Source organism: Aotus nancymaae, unplaced genomic scaffold (genome assembly GCF_030222135.1).
Source record: "Aotus nancymaae isolate 86718 unplaced genomic scaffold, 86718_ANA_hifiasm-v0.15.2.pri h1tg000039l, whole genome shotgun sequence".
Taxonomy (NCBI): Eukaryota; Metazoa; Chordata; class Mammalia; order Primates; family Aotidae; genus Aotus; species Aotus nancymaae.
This window is the reverse complement of record NW_026988453.1, coordinates 1,571,803-1,580,894: the sequence shown is the minus strand read 5'-3', so window position 1 is coordinate 1,580,894 and position 9,092 is coordinate 1,571,803. Positions and strand designations below refer to the sequence as shown.

Here is a 9,092-nt window from a genome sequence, read left to right as displayed (position 1 = left end):
CCCTTTCATATTCTACATTTTGATCATACCTTAAATGTAACCCTATTGTAACACTCAATCGAACTCTTTTAAAACTATACTATTTCAATGAATATGTTCTAATTATATCCAATGCCCCAATTGAATTGGAGATTATTTTTAAAATCCAAGTTTTAGAATTTAATTTTTGATATAAACTAATATGCTTTGAAAGCAAACCAGATTGAACCTCTTTGTAAAATATCTAAGTGTATCTGAAAAGAAATAAGAAATTTTATCTCATTAAAATATTAGCTATACCTGGGATATTTATCACATAAATTATTATTCAATGTGAAGACTGTGAATGCAGTCATTATAAATTATGAAAGTACAGTTTATGCAGAATAACTAAAATTGTTCTTTTGCATGAAGGGAGGAATATGACACATTCAAAGATTTTTTTTTTTAACTTTAGTATGTTATTTCTGCATCTCTTTGTAACCATAATCCACAGGCTTATATACATGGCAAAGGGCCAAACTGAGCAAATCTTCATTGTTTTCAGACAAGACATGAGATTCAACTTAAGCGATTCAAAACTATTACTGACTTCAAATCCAAGCCTATTTTCACTAGTCATTAAAATAGACACTATCTTATGTTCACAAGAACTAAAAGACATCAAGGCAGGCTAATGAATATCAGAGCATGAGTTTAATAAAAACCAGGTGGCAGCTCAAAAATCTATTTAAAATTCACTACCTCTCCTTCCTATTTCCTTTTTTATTAGGTGTTTGTGGAGAAACACTGTCTACACAAAATTCTTGAGGATTTCAAAGTGGGGGGAAAACAGTCAATGATTAGGTGTTCAAAGTTTCTCAGAAAACATTCTGTTTTATCCTTGACCCAATCAACCAACACCACTGTTTCCCTTACCCAATAAAACTCTAACCAATTTGAATAGACTTTATTTTTTTCTTATCTTTCTATTTGATTGGAAACTGAACTTCTGTAAACAAAATTGGTAATATTTGGTTGGAGCACTCATGCTAAGCAATTGCGAAGTTTCCACCACTATTTTAGAGAGTGGGATCAATGAATCAAGCATTTTGGACATATATAAGGGTCTACAGCTATAAAACTAACAATTCTATTGTTGCCTACAGATGAGTTCCACAATATGCAACATTGCATTCTGCCTGTCTAACCTCTCCTTTTAAATAATTGCATCCAGATTTGAAATCAGTTAACTTCTATCTGCCATTCTTGGTCCATATTTTTCAGGATTACATTTGAACCCAGTCCTCTGGCTCCAGAAATTGACCCATAACTCAGGCCTAGTTAATGAGAACATGTTATCTCCTGGCCATAGAGGCTGGCTCATGGATAAGCATGTGGCTGCACTCGTATGAAACAGAATTAATCTTAAAACTCTGTTAACTATTTGAAAAAGCACTAGAAATGTCCAATCAGATTGCCAACCCTAAGATATTATCAGCCTAGAATTTTTTAGCTATTTTCAACTACCATGCAGAGGGAACCATGAATAAAGCCAAAGAGAAGATAAATAAGACAGAGGGGCAGTGCCTAAAGGGGGTAGAAGGAGAAAGAAAAATAGTTGATTGTGTAGTTTGAGGTCTAGGACCGAGCCATATCTGAATCTATCCTTATATTTTTTCCTGCTAACAAGTATCTGAATTGATTTTTACTATTATTTACAACTGAATAATCCTTTTCAAAACAAGTACCAAACAGAAACTGAAGAAGAAAAATTCTGATAATTAAGTCAATGGACAGTGTCAACTTATTCTGAAAGATGCTTATATCTTCTGGACCTAACCATTTGGATAATTTGGCAGATTGATGAGGACATTAGTCAATAAGAATGTATAAGCCACGTAAAGTTTTTATGTATTCTTTTTGGGTTTCACTTAAAAATGTGCAAAACTGCTCTACATTTATATTTATTTAATTATAACAGTTTTGAACTAGAAAGCCCTTAAAAATACAGACTCAGTCAAAGGAAAGCACACAAGCACTGGTGCAACTATTTGGCAATCCAAGTGAAGACGTGTCATATTTATATTTTGTTTACGATAAACCAAATTATGGCCTTTTCTCTATATTTATATTAATTTAATCTTTGTCCTACTATACATATTAAAATGTAACACAGATAAGGTAAAATTAAAAGGGTTTGGTGGGCAAGGGAATGGAAAATTAACCAATGGAAATAGAATAACAATGAACTGATTTTTATTCTCAGACTTTTCTTCTACCAATAATCTTAAATGATTTTATCCTGTTCTTTGACAGCTATTTACATAATTTTTTTGTTGCAGATTTTAAAGTTAATGTGAAAGTGCTGGGTTTTCAACATTTTAAGATCAGTGCTTTTTTTCCACTATGGAAGCAATGATATTTCCCTAGTTACACATTATTTTATTCCTTGGCAGTTTTCAGCATAAGAAATACAATGTTCAAACAAGAAACTGTAGTATTATATGACAACAGTTTCCTTTTAAACAGAAACTCTTTAAACAGACAAAAAACTATGACTTTACATATGTACCATTGCTATTATATTTCTATTATACCGTCAGTGGTTTTAAATTGAGAAGAGTAAAACATATGCAGAACATAAGAATGAGTTCATAAAGAAAATATTTTTACATTTTTCCTCAGACATTTTTGGCTACCCTTCTATCCAACGTGGATATCTTGAAAGTAAGAAAAAATATACAATTAAAAGCAAAACATTAGAGGCTTTTTCCCCTAAAAATGTGTCAATTTCCAATTTACTTGGCCAGAGGACTTACCATGGGAGAGACTGTGAAAAATAGGAACAGTAAGCATAAATATCAAAGATCGTAAGAATAGACACATAGACATTAAACAGAATAGAGAATCAGAAAATAAAGCAATACATTTAGGCCAACTGAACTTCAACAAAGCCAGCAAGAATGTTCATTGTGGAAAGACCCCATCTTCAATAATGTTTCTGGGAAAATTGGATAGCCATATGCAGAAGAATAAAACTGGTCCCATATCCCTTACCATATACAGAAATCAATTCAAAATGGGTTGAAGACTTAAACATAAGAGCCAAAACTATAAAAACGCTAGAAGAAAACCTAGGGGAACTCTCCAAGACTATGGTCTTGGCAAAGAATTTATGATTCAGACCTCAAAAACATAGGCAACAAAAACAAAAATAGACAAATGAGATTAAACTAAAAAGCTCTGTATGACAACAGAAACAACATGGTCACAAGACAATCTATTGAATAGAAGAAAATGTCTGCAAACTATTCAACTAACAAGGGACTAATAACCAGAATATAAAAGGAATTCAAACTACTCAACAGGAAAAAAAAAAAAAAAAAAAAAAAAAAACATTAAAAAGTGAGCAAAAGAAGTGAATAGACATTTCTCAGAAAAACACAAATGGCCAAGATGTACATGAAAAAAATAGTCAACAACATTAATCATTAGAGAAATGCAAATCAAATCCACAATGAGATATCATCTTACTCCAGTTAAATTGGCTGTTATTGAAAAGACAAAAAATAACACATTTTGGCAAGGATGTTGAGGAAAGGGAACTGTTATACAAAGTTGTTGAAAATGTAAACTAGTACAGCCACTATGGAAAACAGCATGGAGAATTCTCAAAAAAAAAGTTTAAATTGCCATTTGATTCGACAATCTCCTACGGGGTATCTACTCAAAGGGAAAAAAAAACCTTGATGTACTAAAGGAATACCTGCACTTGCATGTCTATTGCAGCACTGTTCACAACGGCAAAGATATGGAATCATTTTAAGTGTTCATCAACAGATTAATGGATAAAGAAAATGTATTATAATGCACAATGGAATACATTATAATGAATGAAATCTTGTCATTTTCAGCAACATGGATTGATCAAGAGGTTGTTGTCTTAAGTGAATTAAGCCAGACACAAAAAGACAAATATAGCATGTTCTCACTTATGTGGGACTAAAAAATTTGATCACATGGATGAAGAGAGTGGAAAGATAGAGACTGGGAAGGATGAGTAGGGGGAAAGAAAAAGATAAAGCCAAGTGGGTTAAAGTACAGTAAGACAGAAGGTATATATTCATTGTTTGACTGCAGACTAGACATAATAACAATGTATTGTACTGAGGTGAAGAACACCCTAAATAACCTGACTTGATCAGTGTCCATTATATACATTTAATAAGATGTTTGCATGAACCCCATAAATTTGTACAAATAAAAAATACATTTAAAGACAAAGCATTTCTGAGTTTGGCCATGGCTTGGTATCCAGGATCACCATCCAAAAAAAAAAAAAAAATCTCATAGATTTTTACCTACCTTTGTAAAGAGTCTTATGAGTCAGCTAGAATAGGAGATGGTGGTCAAAAAACAGGATGCTCGAAAAGACAAAGAGGAAATTTATTGAATGATAAAAAGATTAGTCCAACAGAAAAAATGCTGCAATTCTAAATATACATGCACCTAACACTGAAGCTGCCAAATTTATAAAACAATTACTACTAGACATAAGAAATGAGATAGACAGCAACACAATGATACTGGGGGACTTCAATAGCTCTACTGACAGGGCAGAAAGTCATCAAAGAAACAATGGACTTAAAACTATACCCTTAGAACAAATTGACTTCACAGATATTTACAGAACATTCTACCCAACAACTGCAGAATATACATTATTATTTTTTAGGGGAGTCACCCAGGCTGGAGTGCAATGTCGTGATCTCAGCTCACTGCAACCTCCACCTCCCAAGTTCAAGTGATCCTCCCACCTCAGCCTCCCTAGTAGTTTTACAGGTGTGCACCACCATGCCCAGCTAATTTTTTTTTTGCATTTTTGGTAGAAACAGGGTTTCACCATGTTGGCCAGGCTGATCTCGAACTCCTAAGTTCAAGTTATCTGCCAGCCTTGGCCTCCCAAAGTGCTGGGATTACAGGCACAAGCCACTGCTCCTGGCCAGAATATACATTCTTTTCATCAGCACATGGAACATTCCCCAAGACAGACCATATGATAGTCCACAAAGCAAGTCTCAATACACTTAAAAAATTGAAGTTATATCAAGTATCCTTTTAGACCACAGTGGAATACAACTAGAAATTAACTACAAAAGGTATGCTCAAAACTATACGAATACATGGAAATTAGATGATCTGCTCTTGAATGATCTTTGGATCAACAATGAAATCAAGAAGGAGACTTAAAATTCTTTGAGCTGAACAATAAGAGTGACACAACTTACCAAAGCCTCTGGGATATGGTAAAAGAAGTGCTAAGAGGAAAGTTAATTGCATTAAATGCCTACATCAAAAAATCTGAAAGAGTGCAAATAGAAAATCTAAAGCCACACCTGAAGGAAGTAGAGAAAGAACAAACCAAACCCACACCCAGCAGAAGAAAAGAAATAACAAAGATCAGAGCAGAACCTAATGAAATTGAAACAAACAAACAAATTCAAGACAAATGAAACAAAAAGTAGCTTCTTCGAAAAGATAAATAAAATTGATAGACCATTAGTGAGATTAACCAAGAAGAGAGAGGATCTAAAGAAGCTCACTTAGAAACAAAATGGGAGAAGACTATACTTTCAGGAATCATTTCTATAGTTTGTTACTAGAGAAGTTTCTCTGACTGTGTAGAGCACCAAATATCACAGGCATTCCTATACACCAATAACAGACAAACAGAGAGCCAAATCATGAGTGAACTCCCTTCACAATTGCTACAAAGAGAATAAAATACCTAGGAATACAAATAACAAGGGATGTGAAAGACCTCTCCAAGGAGAACTACAAAGTGCTACTCAAGGAAATAAGACAGGACACAAACAGATGGAAAAACATTCCATGCTCATGGTTAGGAAGAATCAATATTGCGAAAATGAACATACTGCCCTAACACCTAATGACCCCACATAGCCAATCCTAAGCAAAGGGAAAAAAAGCTGAAGGCATCATGCTACCTGACTTTAAACTATACTACAGAGCTACAATAATCAAAACAGCATAGCCATGGTACCAAAACAGAGATAGAGACCAATGGAACAGAACAGATGCCTCAGAAATAACTCCACACATCTACATCCATCTGATCTTTGACAAACCTGACAAAAACAAGCAATGGGGAAAGGATTTCCTATTTAATAAATGGTGTTGGGAAAACTGGCTAGCCATAGGCAGAAAGCTGAAACTGGATCTCTTCCTTACACCTTATACAAAAATTAACTCCAGATAGATTAAAGATTTAAACATAAGACCTAAAACCATAAAAACCCTAGAAGAAAACCTAGGCAATACCATTCGGGACATAGGCATGGGCAAGGACTTCATGACTAAAACACCAAAAGCAATAGCAACAAAAGCCAGAATAGACAAATGAGATCTAATTAAACGAAAGAGCTTCTGCACAGCAAAAGAAACTATCATTAGAGTGAATTGGCAACCAACAGAATGGGACAAAAATTTTTGCAATCTACCCATCTGACAAAGGGCTAATATCCAGAATCTACAAAGAACTTAAACGAATTAACAAGAAAAAAAAAACCCCATCCAAAAGTGGGCAAAGGATATGAACAGACACTTCTCAAAAGAAGACATTTATGCAGCCAACAAACATATGAAAAAAAGCTCATCATCACTGGTCATTAAAGAAATGAAAATCAAAACTACATTGAGATACTACCTCACACCAGTTTGAATGGTGAGGAGACAACAGATGCTGGAGAGGATGTGGAGAAATAGTAAAGCTTTTACACTGTTGGTGGGAGTGTAAATTAGTTCAACCATTGTGGAAGACAGTGTGGCAATTCCTCAAGGTGTATAATTGGAAATACCATTGGACCCAGCAATTCCATTACTGGGTATATACCCAAAGGATTATAAATATTCTATTACAAAGACACAAGTACATGTATGTTTATTGCAACACTGTTCACAATAGCAAAGACTTGAACCAACCAAAATGCCTATCAATGATAGACTGGATAAAGAAAATGTGGCATATATATACCATGGAATACTATGCAGCCATAAAAAGGGATGATTTCATGTCCTTTGTAGGGAAATGGATAAAGCTGGAAACCATCATTCTCAGCAAACTGACAGAACAGAAAATCAAACACTGCATGTTCTCACTATAAGTGGCTGTTGAACAATGAGAACACATGGACACAGGAAGGGGAACATCACACATTAGGGCCTGTTGCAGGGTGGGGAGCCTGGGAAGGGATAGCATGGGATTGGGGGATGGGGAAGGATAACATTAGGAGAAATACCTGATGTAGATGACAGGGTGATGGATGCAGCAAACCACCACAGCACGTGTATACCTATGTAACAAACCTGCATCCTCTGCATATGTACCCCAGAACTTAAAGTATAATAATAATAATAATAAAGAAATAAAATGGGAGATATTACCACTGATAGAACAGAAATACAAAAGACTATTCCTTTATGTGCAGAAACTAGAAATTTAGAGAGGATGGATAAATTCCTAGAAATATACAACCTCCCTAGATTAAATCAGGAAGAAATAGAAACCCTGAACATACCAATAACAAGTAGCAAGATTGAAACACAGACACACACACACACGAAAAAAAAGACCTGTCCAGCCCCCGCCCCCAGAAAAAAAAAAAAACAGGACCTGGACCAGGTGGATTCACAGCTGAATTCTATCAGACAGTCAAAGAAGAATTGGTACTAATCTTACTGAAACCATTTCCAAATAAAAGAGCAAATCCTCCCTAAATCATCCTATGAAGCCAGTATCACCCTGATACCAAAACCAGCAAAGGACATAACAATAAAACTATAGACCAATAGACCAATATCCCTGAAGAACACCAATGTAAAAATCCTCAACAAAATACTAGCTAACCAAATCCAACAGCATATCAAAAAGATAATTGACCACAATCAAATGGGTTTTATACCAGTGATGTGGAAATGGTTTAACCTATACAAGTCATTAAATGTAATAGATCACATAAACATAATGTAAAAAAAAAGCATATGATTATCTCAGTAGATAAAGGATATGCATTTGACAAAATCCACCATTCCTTTATCATTAAAACCCTCAGCAAAACTGGCACAGAAGGGGGCATAGCTCAAGGTAATAAAAGACATCTATGACAAACCCACAGCCAACATTATACTGAGCAAAGAAAAGTTGAAAGCATTCCCCCTGAGAACTGGAAAAGACAAGGATGCCTACTTTCACCATTTCTATTCAACATTGTACTGGAAATCCTAGCCAGAGCAATCAGACAACAGAAAGAAATAAAGGGCATGCAAACTGATAAACAGGAAGGGAAATTGTTGCTATTTGCTGATGATATGACCATATATCTAGAAACCCTAAAGAGTCATCCAAAAAGCTCCTAGATCTGATCAATGAATTCAGTAAAGTTTCAGGATATAAAATCAATGTACACAAATCAGTAACACTGCTATACATCAACAAAGACCAAGCTGAAAAACAAACACAGAACTAGTTTCTTTTACAATAGCTGCAAAATTAAAACACTGATGAATATACCAAACCAAGGAAGTGAAAGATCTCTACAAGGAAAACTACAAAACATTGCTATAACAAATCAGCAATGACACTTCAAATGGAAACACATCCCATGTTCATGGATGGGTAGAATCAATATTGTAAAAATGACCATACTACGAAAAGCAATCTACAAATTCAATGCAATTCTCAAAGTAGCATCATTATTCCTCACAGAACTAGCAAAAATAATTCTAAAATTCATATGGAACCAAAAAAGAGTCCACATAGCCAAAGCAAGACTAAGCAAGAAGAACAAACTTGAAGGCATCATGGCACCTGACTTCAAACTATGCTACAAAGTGATAGTTACCAAAACAGCATGGTAATGGTGTAAAAATCAGCATGTAGACCAATGAAACAGAACAGAGAACCCAGAAATAAAGCCAAATACTTCCAATCAACTAATCTTAGACAAACAAATGAAAACACAAAGTGATGAAAGGACACCCTATTCAACAAATGGTGCTCAAATAATTGGCAAGCCACATGTAGAACAAAATTGGATCATCTCTCAGTACAT

At 34.7% G+C, this 9,092-nt stretch overlaps 1 pseudogene; it reads left to right on the top strand.

Moving 5' to 3' along the window:
- The first annotated feature begins 5,582 nt into the window (after positions 1-5,582).
- LOC135268236 (small nucleolar RNA U3) lies at positions 5,583-5,664 on the top strand (annotated as a pseudogene).
- The last annotated feature ends 3,428 nt before the right edge of the window (positions 5,665-9,092 follow it).